General features: G+C 31.7%; 1 long non-coding RNA gene across 1 annotated transcript; it reads left to right on the top strand.

The window, feature by feature from the left end:
• Positions 1–680: 680 nt before the first annotated feature.
• LOC139425487 (uncharacterized) lies at positions 681–19,972 on the top strand. The gene is made up of 2 exons (XR_011636686.1): positions 681–775; positions 19,612–19,972. It is a non-coding gene; the product is annotated as an uncharacterized lncRNA (long non-coding RNA).
• The last annotated feature ends 243 nt before the right edge of the window (positions 19,973–20,215 follow it).

The raw sequence follows: 20,215 nt of genomic DNA, 5'->3' as shown, positions 1-20,215 counted from the left end.
CTCCGCCCCCTGGCCAATCAGAGTGCTCGGTTCGGCCTCTTCATTCGTTCGTCTGCGCCTCGGCCCGCCGACCAATACTTTCTTCAGACCTAAAGTTCTTTTTTGATATCTCTTCCCGTCTCCTTCGCCCCCCTCTCCTTTAACTCCTTCCTTTTGACTTTACTTTCTTTTCGTTCTGTCTTAAGAATTCTTTCTTTCTATCTTGGTTTATATTCTGGTCACGTGGGATGGAGAAATGGAGAAAAAACAAGAATTTGAGCTGCTCGGCGAAAAGTTTTTTTCTCTCTTCCTTTCTGCAGGTATCAAAAAAAATGTTAGGCTTAAAAAATTACAAAAAAATGGATATATTTTTGTTGATTTCATACTTTTTTTTGTTTCATGTCACATCAAAAAATTTAACTGAATTGAACTAAAAAAAGAATTCTTTCTGCTTAAAGTTTTATTTTTATAGTTTTTTTCTTATAGAATTAGCTTTTTTCTTTTTTTTTGCTCCTTAGATTACCAAAAGACAAAACAAAATAATACTAGTTAAAGAAATAAGTATCGTAAATGATTATACTTCTAATTTAAGGATAACGTTTAACATAATCGTATTTGTTAAATAAATTTATGAATCTGGCAACATCAGGTGAAGAGACTTGCGGAGGACTCTGGGTTTGAGACTATCTTTTGTGATTCTGTAATGTTCTGAGCTCCATGGTGGATGTTAAGATCGCGCTCGTGTGTTCGTCTTGTAAACAAGTTTCATTACAATGTGGGAGCGTTCGTTAGAGCGGTATGGGTAGTATTTTTTTATTTTGTTATTTTTTTAAGTTAAATGATTTAAGTAAAAAAGGAATTAAAAAAAAATAAAATAAATAAAGATATTTTGCCGATTGGGAATTTTAAATAGATATTTATATTATCATTTAAATGAGAAAAGGGGACGATTAATTTTCTTTGTACCGAAAATTAAGACCATCAATAATAATAATTGTTTCTAAACTGTATGAGCTCTATTTTAACATTTTACCACCTGTATTTGACGCAATATTAGGCGATATAGTATTTTGTACCCCCAGTTTTTGACGTTTAAGTTCCAGTTTAGTTCTATCATTTCCTTTTGCTTTTGACGAATCATTTTTTTCTTTACGCCTTGCCAGAATATTAGTAAATAGCAAAGATTAATTTCATGCAAAGAGCAAGATTAAATTGTTTGCAGGATTAAATGCAAAGAGAGATAGATTGTATGTTAACAAAGAGAGATAAAAAAGCAAGTAGCATTTAAATAGGCAAGAGGACAATCTAAAGCTTATGAAGGTAATAATAAAATAATTTTAAAAAGATAATGAAAACGTAATAAATTGTTAATTTAAATGACAAAATTAAAAAAAAAAACTGTTACACAATGCCAAAAAAGTTATTGAATTTTTGCGTACTAAGACGTTTAAAAATAGACTTATTTATAATTATTATTGAAAATAAACTTAAAAATGTAAAAACAGGTACTTTTTATTTCTTTGAAATAGCCCAACTGTAAATGAGATTTTTTATTTGACGATTTACATCTTCCAATTCAATTTCCAATTTACATCTTCCAATCAATATTAAATAAAATAAAGAAAAAGGGTCATTCAAATGTCGGCAAGCATGTTTTTGTGAATTTTGCATGAAACGAAATTAACGTTTTTAATTCATCTTATAAAATTTTGAAACTCACTGAAGAAATCATTTTTCTCATTTTCTTCCCCCAACTTTTTCTTAACAATTTTCCAATAGTTTTCCTTTTCCCCATTTGAAAAATAAGGGAATTTTCTTAAAGGGATTAAAATGAATATAAGGGGATCTTACTTAATCAGTGTTCATACCCTCCTTTCCATTGTCAGCAAAAAAATAAGCAAATAACAACCTCTCCTACACGTGCGTTCGTAATGTTTGATCGGCCTAAAGTAATAACTTATTATTAACATTACATTTTCACATGAGTTCAACTGATTGCAGAGTTTAATTAGTCAGAATCTGGAATCAGCTGAATTGCGCTAAAATTAAACGATATTGCGTAATGATAAAATGGTGCAACAAACAAAGTCTGATGTGAAATAAAAAAGGATGAAAAGGAAAAAATACTGGTCTATCTCGGAGTCTTAGGATCCGTGTTCAATTTTATATTTTCTGATGTCAATTTTTGTATAAATTACCTTTGGGCAGACAAATTTCTTCAATAAATGCAAACATTTTTGAGTCCTTTTAATAGCAATGGAAATGCGATCAAATTAAATAGTAATAGATACCAATAAAAGATTTAAAAAAATTTCACTGTTCTCCCGATTAACGAATTTAGAACCCCTTGCTCCCCAATGGAAAATTTTAATTCCAACGAATAAAAAAGGTCATTCGGAGAAATAAAGTTTTTTCATTCGACTTTGTAATTAATTTAGTTGTGACCGCCAAATCTTGAATATTCATTACAGTCTTGAATATTAATTACATAAAAATCCGATCAATTAGTCAGAAGTTATTCTTTTTTGATTGAACACTTTAACATATTTTCTATTCATGTAATCAACTTTAATAAAGTATTTGAAATCTTATTTTATAATCGCTGTTGAAAAGTCGACCCGATCCTGAGTTTACGATAATGTTCAACTCCGTAGCCATGTGATTTTGAACACAACCTTAAAGACAAGGGAACTCCTGGATCAGGCACATAAATTATTGTTATTAATTTCATTATTATTATTATATTGTTATCTTAATAGTTATCTTAATGACGAAGAAATTTCTGAAGATACTTTGAATTAGTATTTAAATTAGAAAAGTGAAATTTTTACTACAGATTGGAGATAATAAGCAGGTAAAACAATTAATTAAATATAAAAACTAAAGAAATTGTAAACAATGCTTTGAATTACATAAGTGTGGATGCAATTTTTTTAAACATTATTTAAAACCAAATTTTAATACAATTTTCTCTTTAATCTTTTACGTAATAATCCTTTAATAATTAAAATTTTAATGAATCCCTATAATCCTCCTCCCTCCTCCACTGCAAACCAAATCAATTCCTGTTGTAAATTGTTTTTTATTTATTTACTGCTTATTAATTGTATCAGTTTCTTTTACATTAATTCCTTATAAACAAAACTAATTAGTGAAACGATTTTTCTTAAAAGAGAAATAATATTTATTTATAATTAGCATTAAAATAATTCTACTCGTAGTTCTTCCTATGCTATGTTGAAGAGAAGGTGGCTTAGATTGTATTCTAAATAAGTATGGCGCCATCTATTGGTTATAACGTTTTTCAAAGAGTTGTCAAGAAATTGTATTATTGTAATTATTTTACAATTTAGTCGTTCACAATCAACTAACTTTTTTGAGCGCGATTTTGTGATTTTTATGCAGCCTTAGTTTTAAAATGTAAGAACAATGATGTCCCGTTACTTAAATATAAATTTAATCAGAAAAAAAAAAAACTTTCAACTCAAATTTTTATTTATTTAAACCAATAAATCCAATTTGAAAGCAATGTGTATTTAATTTTTTAAAAATGTTTTTAATTTAATTTTCTACAATTTAAAAGCTTTTTTTTGGAAAAAAATTGAACTTTACGTTTTTAAGGAATGGCAAGTTAAGCAGAAATTAAACGAATACGTACAAATTTTCATTTCACAATTTTTCACAATTACACAGAAAAAAAGTCTTAAAATGGAAAAAATACTTATTGTGAAAAGGAAAATTTAATTTTAAAATTTATTTCGAAATTTTTTCTTGAAATGGTTCAAAATTTGAAAATTCTGAAAAACATGGTGTTAGATGTTTTTTACTTTTCCGAAGAAGAAAATTAACCAACCTATTATTTCCATAAAGTTTTATGGTTTTGAAAAAAAATTACTCAAAATACTTTCGTTTCTCTAGTTGTAAACATTTTAACAGCGATTCGTCATACTACTAAGCATATTTACGAACTTTTTATATATTTTTTTATGTAGAAGTTAAATGATTTGTTAAAAAAAAAAACTTAATTAAAAAATTGTTAAAGAAACATTATTTATAAGTTTTTAATTAATTTTTCATTAATTTTAATTTTTTATACCTATTTTTATATAGAAAGAAGTTAAATGATTTGTTAAATTAAGAACTTAGTAAAAAATTGCAATTAAAACATTATTTGTAGATTTTTAATTAATTTATTATTAATATTTATATATTTTTATATCTACTGTAATTTATTGAAATTAAATACTTATTTCGGAGAAAGTCTTTCAGTATATAACAGGACTGTTACTTGATGGCGTCTGGAGTATTTTCCTTTTTCCTCCATTCAAAACTTTCATTCATTTATTTGAAATAAAATGAATACATTAAAGCTGTGTTTTTCAGAAGTAGAAATAAATTGTTATTTTTTGTTTAACAGCCCCTAACCCCAATTCAAGAAATTATTTTAAAAATTGCATTAATAATTATTAATTCTAAAGGAACATGTACTTCCTTATATGTGGCAGGACCGTTTATTTGTTCGATTAAAAAATGGCAAATTTGTTCCCATATTTGAATCCGAAGTTAGCTTCTCTTTTGAATTGAGTTTAAATTTACAACAATACCGTGCTGAATGTTTTAATGTAGTTTAAATTCCGCTACACGAATGGGTTATGTTATTCAAAGGTGCTAAAAGGCTAACGTACTGAGTAGACATTATTATTCGGAATATTTATTTTGATTTAAAATTCTTAATGAATATTTAAGTTAATATTGATACAGTAGTCTATAGCACGTTTACACAGCACATATTAAGTTTACAGTACTTAGTACTATGTATTGCATTTGCAAAGTACTCTACAATACGTTTACCTAGTCCCTATTTTACGTTTACTTATTTTTCAACATCTTGTTTTTTTTCTCTCAGCACATTTTACCATATCTTCGTATTGATAATTAATAAGAGATATGACGTTAAAGTTTTGGTGAAATATTTTTAAATCTCAGTTTTAAAAATAATAAAGTTTCACCAAAAATATATTGACAGTCTTTTTATAATTTTAAAGTTCATAAATATGGTTCAAATATTAAATAAACATAATTATTGACTGATACTAATTCAATACTATATTTAATTATGTAAATTTTATAACTTAATCAGAAAAAAAAACAAAATGTATTAATTTGTTATTAAATTATGGTACGAAATTTTAATGTACTATTTATGAAAATATTAACGATAATGGCAAAATTTTTGTCACTCTAATTAATTAATAACATAAACTTATTTCAAATAAACCTTCACTAATTAAAAAAAATGCTTACAATTTACTTACAATTTACAAGTACTTACTTGCAACTTACTTACAATTTTCAATTAAAAAAAAGGTGAATATTTTTTTAAAAATATCCATCCCTGTTTTACGTTTACTTATTTTTCTACGACTAGTTTTTTTTCTCAGCGCATTTTATCATATCTTTGTATTGATAATTAATGAGAAATATGCTGTTCAAGTTTTTGTAAAATATTTTTAAATATCAGCTTCAAAAATAATAAAATTTTAACAGTCTTTTTATTGTAATAATAAAGTTCATAACTATGATTCTGGTTCAAATATTAAGGGAAAATAATTTTTAGTTGCGATGAATTCAATAGTATATTTAACGATTTAAATTTAATAATTTAGTTTAAAAAAAAAAAACAAAATTTATGAATTCGTTATTAAATTATGATATGAAATTTCAATGTACGATTTAGGAAAATATTTGATAAAATATTAACTATAATCTCACTATTTTTGTAACTTTAATTAATTAATAACCTAAACTTATTTCAAGTAAACATTTAACTAATTAAAAAACTGCTTACAATTTATCAAAGAGAAAAAAATACGAATAATTTTATTTAATAATTGATCTTATCTTTGATTAAAATTGCTAAGAATTATGCGTAAACTCTTTTTAGAAACAAAACAGTCATCAAAATTTGAATGACGCCATTTTTCCAAAAAAGATAATGAAATTTCAATTGTGATATAAAATTTCAATGTACGATTTATGAAAATTTTTGATAAAATATTAACGATAATGGCAAAATTTTTGTCCCTCTAAGTAATTAATAACCTAAACTCATTTCAAATAAACATTTAACTAATTAAAAAAAAATCTTCAAATTTATCGAAGAGGAAAAAAAATTTGAATAATTTTACTTAATATTTGATCTTATCTTTAATTAAAAGTGCTTAGAATTATGAATAAAATCTTCTTGGAAACAAAACAGTCATCAAAATTTGAATAACGCCATTTTCCCAAAAACGATAACAACAAAATTCGCTGACGTACTTTGACGCATTTGCAGTCCAGCACCAAAAATGATTCAACATTAGGATTCAAACCAGGGGGGGAACCTCTTTCAGAAAACTGTAGTTTTTCAACCTCAAAGAGTCCATCTGAGGGATATAAAGACAGTTATCTGTTTTGCATGATTCCCAATTCTCAACTCTCTTTTTCTGGAAAACGTTGTCTCCATGCAAATATATCGTTTGATCCTTGACGTAATCCCGTCCTTCAAGTCCTTCGAGTTAAGGGATCGTCGATTCCGAGAGATATTTCTTTTACGCGTCTTTTCGTTCTGAAGGTTGCTACTTTCCATCTTTTCGGAAAAGGCTTTGCCCATCCAGAATACGCTTTAGGATTCCCAGATTTTTATGCAAATGTTGCTCATCCGCGAAAACGCATTTAAAATCGAATTTCGAGACGAGGATATGAAACCATCGTTTTATGCATCTTTTTTACCCAAGCAGACTTAAATGGCAAGAAGAAAGCCTTTTACATAGTCTCGTGTTAAAAGTTGTTTTGAAAAAGAACATTATTCCTCAGTTGGTACACTGGAAAAAAAAATCTGGATTATTACGGAAAAGTTTTGTCAGCAGAGATAATCTGTATGCAGAGAAGAAAAAATCACGTTGACAAAAATTTCCTTCAACCTACGGAAAATATCTGCTCACACCAAATATTTTCCGTTTGTCGGGGTACGGCATAATGTTTTGTATGATGGAAGCTGTATACCCTCTGGTTTGCACATTTCTAAAACTTCAAAAATTTTGATTTTTTTAAATTATTCCATTTTTTACGTGATTTTTTTATAAATTTCCCATACTCAAGTTCCGAAGTACGATTCGAACCAGGGACCTTCTTGGTAAGAAGCAAACTCCTTGACCATCATCCAAACTAACCTCAATAAAATTTTAATCAAATGGTTTAGATTTTTTCCCGAATTGGAATTTTATTCATGAATTTTTTAATCCATACAAGGTACAGCAACAAACAAAAATTGAGCAATTTAATTTCTCTAGATAGGGGATGCATCTATTGGATGACAGTAACAAAATAGAGGAAACATATATGGTATAGACCAGTGATTCCCAATGTGGTCTATATCGACCCCCAGAGGTCAAAGACAAGTGGTCCATGTCAAGTGAAAAAAAATTGGGGGTTCATGAATGAAAATGGGGGTCAATGATAGTGGATCTCATATAAGCAGGTGGCGACTTTAATTTTTGCATTTCATGAATGGAATAATCAACGTACACAGATAGTACCCATTTCCTTGCATTATACTATCTTATAATATAAAGAAATATATCTATCCACATTCTACATAATTTATAAAAGAAGCTATGAAGTAAAAATTGTACTAAAATTTAAGTTATTAGGATTATTTCTGATATATGAAACCGAATTATAATGAACTAACAGTTGCCTGCAGCTTCGCACGCGTACGATTTTATTTTCTCTGCGTGTAAGGATTTACTTTGTAACAAAACAGTATTTTTCCGGAGTAAATTGTAGCCTAGCCTGTGTCAACTCTTTTGCTAGCTAGACCTCCAATTTTATCAGCGCACAAGATCTCGAAGATTTGTTGCTTAGTTTTTACGTGAAAACGTAATAAACTGACCGACAATACATTACTACGGTTTTGTGTGCAAACTTATTTCCGCAATTATAATATTAGTAGCGGAGTAGGGGTTTTATAGAGCACTATTTTATTCCATTTACACATTATTTAAATTAAATTAGCATGCTTCATTTTATGATAACAATAAAATAAATTAGTAGGAATCTAAATTTTGCAGCATTAAAGCAAGTTAATATTTTTAAGAACTTATTCTTAGCCAATTTGAAACCTATTACTTGATTGAAAACATCATTCGCTTCAAAAATAAGCAAATATAAAATAACAGTCGACATGTTTCAAGTGCTTCAAAAAATAGGCACCCATTTTCAAGAGTTGCCAAACGCGAATGTAAAGAAACAAAAATGATTATAAAAAAAAAATGTCTCAAAAATGGCTACCAATTTTTGAAACGCTTAAACAAATATGAAATAACAATCAACATGTTTCAAGCACTTCAAACAATAGGACCCCATTTTCAAGAGTTGCTAAACGTGAATGTACAGAAACAAAAATGATTTTAAAAAAAAAGAAAGTCTCGAAAATGACTGACCATTTTTGAAACGCTTGAAACATGTCGACTGTTATTTCACATTTGTTTATTTCTGAAACGATTGAAGTTTTTAATCAGGTAGCATTTTTCCGCTTCAGTCTTCTGGGTTTATTTATTTAAAATTAGAAATCTATTTTATTTGTCCACAAAATAATCAACCGCTTGCGTGGGGTGTTAGGAAATTTTCTAAAGCATTTTCACTTCCCTTCCGAACAAATACACTTCCTTGATGACAAGTGCAAAAATCTACTCTTATCTCAAGAGATGAGAAACGCAGTTATTAACTTAAAGGTGAATTGAACAAAAGCCTCGAGGTGGAATGCGATCTCAAATTTAAATCCCTTTTCAAAAATGAAATTTTCTTAAACCCGACCTGTCATTACATGCTCTGCCTTGTTATTATATTTATAGAAGGGGGGAAGGAGGAACCAAAAAGATTGAAAATGGTAGAATTTTCACTCAGTCTCAGACGATTCTTTAAGATGGATAGAATCTTGAAATTGCTCCCATCACCAAAACACAAGATTTGATTCAATTACTTCTATGTCACTTGACAAGCGCAACTCGTCTTCAGGAAAAAGGAAAAGCCTTCTAGAATATTCGAATAAATCGGAGAACATACCAGCGCGTTCTGTCTTTATATTAGTATTAGCTTTAATTTTCTAATATGGGGTGGGGTGGGGGGCAGAAACAACTCGCAATACTTTCGTTTTAATTCGGCAGGAGACTTCTCTTGAGCCATTTCTTTGCGTTTAAACTCATTTGCGAAATTCCCGTCCCCCCATTCGAACTACGTGTTGTTCGAAAGGTTTTCCGATAATTACGTCAAATTCGCAACCGTCACGTTTTACCGTTGAAGCAAACCTGTAACCGAGGCGCAGTTCATAAAATTTGCAGAGTCAACTCGAAAGGATGATTCGATCCTGTTCCAGTGTCCCATCACCCCCCCCCCTTCTCTTCGAACGTTCTATACAGGGATGTAATCACTCCCAGTTTGCTGTACGAAATGCTTAATAGTCCGCCAATAAAAGCATCCAGGATCTTTTACTCGAAGTTTTACGTGCAAAAAGCGAACGTGCATTATATGGGGGTTGAAATACGTGCACGCGCATGGTTGATGAAGGGGATACATTCGATGCAAAGGGAAGGAAGAAATGTTCTTTCTGCATCGAATTAGAACCAAGTTGGTCATCTCGAATGCATAGCATCAGTGTTCGTAGCTTGTAAAATAAACTTTTACGATATATTCTATTGCCAACCAATATAAGAAGCAGGATAGCAATGGATCAAAATAAAGACCCAACACAGACTATCGCTGGAGCAGTAAAGAATATATTAATCTTTATTTGCATGCAAGCACCTTATGGCAATTCCATGGCTGTGAATATTTGAGAATCTAAAGCTGAATTGATACCAATATTCAGTTTTGAAATATTTTTCAAAATGCCCCAAGTCATTTCGGGAGAATTTAAAGCAGAATTGATACTAATAATCAATTCTGAAATAATTTTCGTAGCTGTTATGATATTTTATAATTTATTTTTAAATTAAAATGGTGCCTGGTGTTAATTATTGTGCTCCCATTGAAATGAAGATTGACTGTTAAGTTGTATTTAAGATTCAGTGTTGTTTTGGCAATAATCACTTTTAAAAATAGGTTTCACAATTCGAGTTGTTATGTTTAAAGTAACTTATTTAGTTTTATGATGTTTAAGCATAAAGTTTTCGGTTAATTGACTAAATAGTTTATATTATTAAGAATGAAACGTGATTTTTTATAGTTTTTCAATTCATTTTGTGCAGAGGATACGAAATCGGACTCAAAAACATTTGAATAAGCCAAATTTTTTTTGTTGTCAGATTTAGATTTTTTACCCTCAAAATATCGGTAGTAGCCGCAATTATTTTCGGTTTTTTAACGTATTTTGTCATATCTCAAGATGTTTTTAAGCGATTTAAAAAGTTCCTGCATACAATTATAAAATTCGCAAGATAATTAATTTTTTATTTTTTTTTTTTGCTTACGATTTCCCTTTTCTTTTAAATAACGCTCGAAAAATCTTTGATCCGTAATGTATACAAATTTTTGCATCATTTTAAAAAATGTAATTTTGTAAGTCAAAATACAAAATTTCAACGAATGGATCTAATAGTTCTTGAGAAATCAAATTTTAAACATACGACATTTTAATTTAAAATTCAATTTATCGGGAGCTATTTAAACAATATACAAAATTTGTTTAGCTTACAATTCAAAAATTTTCGATTATTATTAAATAAAATATTAATAAATAATGAATATGCATTGAAAATTATTACTTTTTCTGTATGATAATCTATAGATTAACGCATTTAATAGCTTAAAACAAAATTTTTTCAGTTTGTTTAAAAAGTTCTCGAGATATGGCGAAATACGCAAAAATTAAAATTAACATTAAGGGGTCCAAAATTTGGAGTGCTCTCATGGCAAAACTATTGGGATCATATTTCCCAGATTGCGCTACTCCCTACCTTTTAGGGATCAAGAAACCAAATCCGTCAAAGAAAAAAATGTTTTTTTAGAGAAAGTATGTTTTTGTATCTGATTTCATAACTTAAAATATTGTCTGCACATATTAATTTGCATATTTGAGGTCACCCCCTCGAACCATTGGAATTGAGTCCTAGAACGTGAAGAGATCCGATCATTAGATCAAAAATTATTCTAAGTAGTCCATTTTTTCTTACTGTTTACAGCTTTTGAATATTTTTTTTGGTTTTAAGGGAATTTGTTTACAATTAGAGGCAATTAAATTTTTCATAAATTGCAGGAACGACTAGATCCATAGATTGTAGGAACAAATAATTCTACAAATAATTTTTTTTTATTCTTTTACTATTTCCACACACTTGAATGCTTCTTTTTTCTTTTTTCAATTCACCTGTTGAACTTTGGATGGAAAAAAAGAACTTTTTTTGCGAGATTGACTAATCAGTTTTAGAATTTTTAAAAAGTTTAAAAAGTCTATTCCGTCAAATCTTGTGTCATTCTTATTCTATACTTTGCGAACCAACAATCCAAGAAGACAAGTGGCACGCGGACGGTTAGACAAAATCCGTCCTTGTTTCTCCTACAACAGATAAGTACGCAACAGATGTCGCGCTATGATTAATTATTCTCAGCAAAGGAAAATTTTTGTAAAAATTCACCGACTCCGTTATTAATCGATTTATAATTCGGTTCCCAAATTAATCTTGTCCCTATGATATATGGGTCCTCTTCCTTAATCCTTGTGAAACGCGAGTCAACTTTTATTTTTGTGGGTGGAGGCTGTGTTAAGGTTGGGGGGTGGTGTTATCTACCAGGGCCTATCGAACGGTTAAAGTGAAATTAAGCGTGGGACTCGGAGAAATATGTTTGAGAATAGGCCGTGCGGAAAACTGACAATAGGTTAATGAATGATACCGATCGTTGTGGAAGCACCCGAGAAAAATTACTCCAAATACCATGGAAGAGCAATTTCAGATTTAGAAGGTAGAATAAGTGGGTTTTGGACAGTATTGCTTAGTCAGTTGTTAAAATGTTCGAAATTTTTTGAAACATAGTTTAATACAGTGTTTCCTTTCCGAAGCGTGCTTCATTCTGTAGCAAACGATATAAAATATCATCACTGTTTAAACTTATCGAGGGAGGTTATACCACTGGGGTCAGACGAACTGTTAGGAATAAAAAATAAAGGTCACGAGAATCTAGATAAGCTTATGGACCGTTTACTTATTATATTTAATTTTATATCAATCTATTTTTGTACTCTGTTTTAAGGTTGTGCGAGCTAAATGGGCATGGTTAATGGGTATATGTAAGAATTCTTCTAGGAGAAAATTGAATTTTGTATGTAATTTAACAGATTTTATACAATTAACGTTGAAATTAAACATTTATCAACTTGTATATCAGTGATATATGTCTTTTTTTCGTTGCGGGAGGGGTTTTTATTCTGAAGTATTGAGAATAAACTACCGAATAAATGCACAAAACGATCAGATACAATATTGAATTAATCTAAAATTAATATTTATTCTATGAACTTTTTAAGTAAATTGGATCAAAATTAAGAGCGGTCATATGAAAAGAAAAGTATGAGAAAAAGAAAAAGAAATTTAATAAGTCTATGAGTCAATCAAAAAGTAGTTAAGGGTAAATAGAGTGTTCGCCTTCAAATGAGGTGAACACTGTTCGAATTCTAGCGATGACTGGCTGATAGGAATTCCACACCCGGCTCGCACTGACCACAGTGCTGACGTAAAATATCCTCAATAATGGACGGATCATGGGTTAGAGTTCCTTGCCGTCAGGCTAATCATGGGAGGTTTTTGTGGATTTCCTTTCCATGTAACGCAAATGCGGGTTAGTTCCATCAAAAAGTTCTCCACGAAAGTTAGTTTGTCCAAATGCTCGATCCAGAGTTCCCTTATCTTTTGGTTTGGGTACGAAATTACAAGGCTACGGTGCTCATACTTGACCAGCTCCCTTGTTTTCTGGATCGGTTTTAAAATTGCAAGGCTACGGAGTTGAGCTCTGGTAGTCGTAAACCCATATAGGGTCTGAGTTTCAACGACGGTTTTAAAATGAATATAAAATGCTGGATCTCGAATTTCATTCGTCTTCCGGGTTGGGGTGAAAATCACAAGGCTCTGAAGTTGAACACTGATATAACAACAAATTCAATCCATATGGGTTTCTTCACGCCATTGATAAAAAATAAAATGCATCAAAAGCAAAAGCTCAGAAAATTACCCTCCAAAAAATCATTGCCACAAATATCAAAAATACGCTTAAATCTGCGCATATAAAGAGGCCTCATTTTTAAAAGGCATTATTTCAGGCGCAATGTTTTTTTCTTCCTTCCCTTACCTCAACCCCTTTATACAATCTGAGATATATAAAAAAGAAAAAGTGTGCAAAATCCAACAAACGACGCAGAACATCAACAATAATGACGTATCAAAATGCGATCTCCGTGATCAGCTCACAAGAAGTCATCCTTTCTTCTATTACACGCATATCTCGCAAGAGCAAAAAGCAGATATATGAACGTAGAAAGCAGATATATGCATGCAAATAGCCCTATTCCAACCCTTTTCTTTCCCTTGAATTACGACTGAGCCAAAACGATTCAGGGATGTGCAATAAACCGCGAATAATAACCTCTTCATCCCTTTTTTCTCTGCTCTCCGCCCTTGAAAATATTTCGGCACCCCTCCATTTTCGTCTTATTTTACCCCTTTCCCCTTCAATTTTTTTTTCTTCATCTGCTTTTCTAAATCATTGCAATTCTCAGATTCTTAAGTTGGGTAGGATTTCAAAAAAACCCGAGAAAGAAAAAAAAAAAGTTTTCTTTTTTATGCTTTAAAGAAATAAATCGGCTTTTTAAAGGATATTTGTCGAGTGTTATGTAGGGTGAGAGCTTGAAAGCTTCAAACTTTGGCTTTCCACCAATTGCTCATTCCACCTCGTCTAACTCATAAATATATAGGTGCGAAAGATTTGTCGAATGAAAATTACATTTGAGATAAATTATTAATTAAAAAATGATTTTTGTACTCGCTTTTTTTCATATACTATTATTTAATTTGTTATATCAGGTAAGCGCAATAACGAACTTGGATAGCCTTCAAATCAGTGTCTGTAACTACATTTTCATTTTGTTTATAATTACGCTTTTAAAACAAGCTTTTGTAAAATTCAGCAATTTAAAATTCAACAGAAATAGAAAATGAAAAATATTTATCTACTAAAAAGCATAGTTGAAAGTCACCAGTCAGTAAAAATTCAACAGTGATAGAAATAAAACAGATTTAAGTTAAATACTACATGTTTTATCTTATTCCTTCGTCGGCATTTTTATTATTCATTTTTACCATGCTATCTAAACTACTTATCTGTTTTACAGTTAAAGCCTCCTGGATCACTTAAGTTGTGATGTTTCATAAGAATAAATTTAAATAATGAGCAGGCATGTTTAGAAACGGTTACGATTACGATTAGAACGGTTTTCAACCACATTGTAAGTTCAGTCATGACTATACAATGTGGTTGAAAAAGCAAAGAGCGACCACAAGAGAGGTTATCTGCTTTGTTAAACTATCTTGGACACAAACGGATGGATTGGATGCAGTGAGGTCCTCGCTTGGTCCTCCAAATCTTCTGAATTGTTGCCCCTAGAAATTTTTTTTCTTCAGATTTTTAGAATTAAATCATTGACGAGACTCCCATCGAATCACCAAAAAAGTGTAGAAGCACCCGAATCCCGTCGCAGCTGCAGACGCTAATTACAAGGCAGGAATCTTCAAACATTTGTCCTCACTCCATCACTAATGCAAAACCTGAATTACAGATCATGGTCGAGCATTAGAACAGTTTCAATAATAAAATTTTTAGTTTTCTATTATGTCTTGAAGTTATACTTCTTACGCGACTTCCAACAAGGTTGCGTTAAACGTTTAACGCTGCATTTTTATTGGGCGGGAAATCACGTGGTAGGATCCAGTTTTCCCTCATTCATTTCCATATTGTTTTGGTTCTAACTAGCATAAAAATAATAAAAGTCATAAAAGTATTGTTTTTCTATAAATATTTTTTTAGTTTGTTTTGATACACATATAATTTAATAGGGTAGTATTTTTTATTTTCAAATTTAGTGGATAACAATTGTAAAAAATGAGTGAAAACAATCCCACGGACAATGCGACGGATTTAAGGTTATGTCAAGGTACGTCTCTTGTGAATATCAATTGATTGTTAGGTTTTCTCTTCTGAAATTACATTATGACGCATTCACATACATTATTAATACAAATACATTTTCCAGGGCGAGACGATGAGGCAACCACAAGCACTTCCACTGGTTCAAGAGGTCCACGAGGGAAAAATGCACAATATTACCGTGATTACAGAGCACTGAAGCGAGCGGCGCAGGAAAAAGAGTCGTTGAATAGAACTAGTGATCCTTCTACGACTGCTGATTCTTCTACAATTAACGTCGCAGGTTGCGAAGTTTAACTTCTTCAGCGCGGAGGGACTCCCCGCACTATTTATTTTTATGTATTCTCCAGTTTCACAAAGCAGGTACCCAGAGCTGCGATGACTCAGGGGATAGAGCGTTCGCCTTCCAATGAGGTGACTCGGATTCGAATCCCAGCAATGGCTGGTTGATATGAATACGCACCCGGCTTGCGTCAACCACAGCGCTGACGTGAAATAGCCTCAGTGGTCGTCTGATCATAGGTTAGAGTCCCTTTGACGTCAGGCTAACAGTGGGAGGTTCTTGTGGTCTTCCTCTCCATGTAACGCAAATGTGGGTTAGCTGCATCAAAAAGCCTTCCACGAAGGCAAACTTCTCCCAATACTCGATCCAGGAGTTCCCTTGTCTTCTGGATTGTGTTCAAAATTACAAGACTACTGAGTTGAACATTAGTAGTCGTAAACCCATAAAATTGGGTCAGCTGTTCAACGACAGTTTAAAAAAAAGCAGATGCCCACTCGCTGCTCTCTCTTTGCTTACCAACTACATTTTGAGGAGAAAGTTGTTGCCTTTGGCATGCTCTATCAATCTTATTCTACCTTAGAGTTGTGATTATTAGTGTTAGGCTCCATCATATGAAATGAAAAACTATTTGCGATAATAATATTAGTTCCAATGATGATTTCTAAACAAATAGTAGCTTTGAATAAATGAATAGTTCCAAGAAACTGAAGTAGAAAAATATACTTGATTCGATAAAACTTCATTTGCTTCAAAAAATATGGAGATGAAAAAGTCTACATATTTCGAGCTCTCAAAATTAGGCGACCGTTCTCAAGACTCACCAAACGAGTATGAGGAAAACAAAAGTGATTTGAAACAGAAAATGTAACGTTGTCAATGCTTCAAATCACTTTTGATTTCCTTCTTCACGTTTGGCGAGTCCTAAAAAAGAGCGCCTAGTTATGAGCGCTCGAAACATGTCGACTTTTATTACCATCTTCATATTTTTTAAAACAAGTAAAGGTTTATAATACTAATTAAATAAGAGTTTATTTATTTCATTAACAATAATGCAATAAACAGTTTGTATTCCGAGCTGATATAATGCGTATTAACAATAATGGTTCGCATGAATCCAAAAACTTAGATAAAATAAAGTACTGATACGTGAGCCAAAAGGTTAATGTTACTTGCGGTACTCAAATTCGCTATGCGCCTACAATAACTATATATCATGAATTTTAAATATAGAATATATTAAATTTCTAAATAAATACCGCGTTATACAAATAATTCTTTAAACTATTAAATACCTATTCCTGCACTTGAAAAAAATTCTCATGCCTCGGACAAAACACAATTATTTCATTAAATATCCTATAAATATAAAAGATCAACAACCATGAGCAAAATTTCAGATAACTTTCGAAACTAATACAGACAAGAAATAAAAACCATTATAATATCAGTGCAGCAAACATAAAGGCAAAAAGGTTGACAATACCAAATCCCTCGGTCGAGTATTAGAAAACGACCCCTACGACCTTCTGTCTGTCCTTCTGTACAAGATAAGTCTCCAATTTCGAAGGAATTAAGGGTGGACCGCTTGTAGAAAGGGTTTGGTGGAAAAAGCCTGGGCAATCAATTTTTTCCTTCTTTTCGCTTCCGTATAGTTGGCATGGTATTAGGCTAAATTATGATCTATTTCTCGCCACGTTGACGGGGTTTTATCGTCGCAGTAAAACAATGCCGCCCTTAAATCTCCCCCGATGGCACGAAATGGTTTATTGCCTGCCCAGATGATCGGTCAGTTCCATATGCCTAGTGTTTGTGAGATGGACATTGGACGGCGTGGTCTAATGGGTTTCAGAGTCCGATAAGGGAATGGTTTGATGTATTTTAGGGAAGTCTTTGATATGTAGTGTTCTATTATATTCAATATATAAAGCTTAATGTCGTAATGGAACATATATATAACTATAGACTTTCATTTCCATTGTCAGGATGGACTAGAAAATAACAGTGTATTTGAGATATATTATACTTAGTTTCATCAGTGGACTGATTATTGAATTTCCTTAAACTCGAGAGCCTACTGATGCCCGAAAATTCTGAGAAATGTTATAAAGAAGTCATCGGTGTAAATAAAATTGATTTATTTTTAATTAATATTTGTTTATAATTAACTAATTTAGCGTCTTGAATACGAATGACCGCTCACTATAACTTTGATTGATCTAATCAAACAAATCTGTTATAAAGTGAATGGAATTTTTTTTCTTCTTTTTGGTTCTTTGTCTGCTCCATTAATCGGGCTTCCTGACTACAAAAAAAACTGATTTTATATTCCTGTTTGGTAACGTTGAGAAGCATGAAGTTCAATTTAATAAAATGCCGTAAGCAAAACTTTATTGCATGCCTTTAAAACCCTTGAAAAAGAAGCAAAGCAACAAGACTGCTGCGATTTTATTTATGTTTATTTTATCCCCAGTGTAAACATCTGCCATTTTTGTATACTCGTAGAAGGCTCTTTCAAAAAAAAAAAATAATCAGCACTTGTTTCGAGAAAAAGAAATTTTAAAACCATGATGAGTACCGTTTATATCGTGGTTCAACATAATGCTTTTTCAAATCATTGCATCTAAGCTTCCAGAATGGCCGGATAATGCAGGACAGGAAGTGAATCTTTTGTTCATATTTTCATATAGAGCAAAAATTCTAATGACTCAGTCCTCCAATGACTGAAGCTATTATGGCAGAGAATGTTTGATGGCATGGACAGACATCAGGTTGGATGACAGCATACTCCACGTCTTTGGCAGTCTACTGATGCCATTCTTCTAATGTCTAATGAGGTGCTAAGCACAGTGTCTAATGAGAGGTATAGAACCAGTCACATTTTCAAATTTGGAGTCATATATTTCCTTTTTTAGATGTATAATTGGTTGTGATTCTATTTAAATGGACGACAATTCTATCGAAAGTTAAGGATTTCTTCAAAGGGATTAGCCACTAGAGTTTTAGATTTGAACTTTAAAGGGCATGCTTGGAATGTTCTAGAGAGGATGAAGGCGATTTGCAATTTTTCTTTGACAATTACCTAGGGTTTGAAAACTGTGTTGCTAAAAGAACAGGAAAATCTACCATAATATCCACCAAACGAATAGGAATCGGAAATACCACAGGAACTCCTAAACTCTCTTATTTCCAGCAGGAAATCACGGTTTGAAACTTATATATCTGTGAGTTTGGGCTAAATCTGAATTAGCCCTTAGTTTTTCATGTCTTTACTTATTTTTTTAAATAAATTTTACAAAATAACAGATTCAAATTTGGTGTGGTATCAACAAGATAATGTTCATAATAAACAACGAGAATATATTTTTTTGACCTCCAATAAACCATAAAAAAGAAGTCAAGAATTGAAAACAACTTATAGGCAATATTTGCGAATAAACATGGTTCTTATTTTATATCTTTATTTCTTTTATAAGTATCTGAATTTCATTATTAATAATTGCGCTTCAGTTTATAAAAAACTTCGCCTCCATTGATAAAACGTGATTTAAATAGGTTTCGGAGATCCTTATAGGTCTGCAAAACTTGTTTTTTATCAGGTTTCTCTCAAGTGAAGAAGCTTGAAAACAACGTTCAGATCTGGTACAGTCTGGGGACCAATTATTCCAGACCAATGAAGAGTCTCGAAGACCAATCTAACCCACCCTCCTGTCACATGGCTAGTATGGGTTCTTCAAGTTTATTTACTTATTGGAGAAATGTTTAGATCTTCAGGACTATTATGTTTAAAAGTAACTATGTTGGTATGTAGCATTTGGTGAAACGTTCGTTATCTTTTTGAATGTTTATGAGAGGTTTGAATTTTTCCAAATGCACGAAGTTACATTGTTAATGTCATTTGTTACATTCTGAATTCTTTGTAAAAAAATTGAACGATTCTCAAGGGAGTATTTCTTAAACTTCAAATACTTTGTATTTGCTGTAAAAGATGACTTTTAAATTAGCAAATTTAAATAGTTTTTTCTTCCAAAGAGCTTCAGAAGGTAAAAATTTTATGTGGGGTAAAAATGTTAGATAATAAGAGGCAAGGTATGCTTATATCACTTTTAATCTCTTGGCAGATTGCGGATGGGGCACATGAGAGGTATGGAGATCTTGCTCGACGGCTCTAGAACCTACGCAGATTGCAGGCACTGCCCAAGTACTCAGCTGGATCCGAGGCATCTCTTCAACTGTATCTCTGCTGCCTCGACTCTCTTCAACATCGACCTCAACTGCTGCTATGACACCCTTTATACCGAAAAAGTCGGAGATGTGGCCAGGGCTGTGCTCCATGCCTTCGGTCCCATTTGACTTGTACTTTAACTTTTCTGCACTTGTCAAACGACAACAACAACAATTTCTTGGCTCACAAACAATATGCGATGATCCAACCCAATATTTCTTTTTCTTTTTGCCTGATAAAGTATTTTGTTCTAGACATTTTAAGAACAAATTTATGGCAGTTTACTTTCTTCCATTAATAAATTTCTACTGGGTTAGTGTAGATCACAACTAGAGCACTCGACAAGGGCAGAGCATCTGATACGGGTGCCGGAGGTTCGAATATCAGAAATGGTTGGCTGAATTATGTATTTTCGGCCTGTACTGTCCCAATCACTTTACTGGCATATGCCACTAATAGCAATTAACGAATCATAGTAGTTAATTTGTCGCCAGAACCTT

This window comes from Parasteatoda tepidariorum, chromosome 4 (genome assembly GCF_043381705.1).
Source record: "Parasteatoda tepidariorum isolate YZ-2023 chromosome 4, CAS_Ptep_4.0, whole genome shotgun sequence".
NCBI classification, from domain to species: Eukaryota; Metazoa; Arthropoda; class Arachnida; order Araneae; family Theridiidae; genus Parasteatoda; species Parasteatoda tepidariorum.
This window is presented reverse-complemented; position numbering and strand designations above follow the sequence as displayed.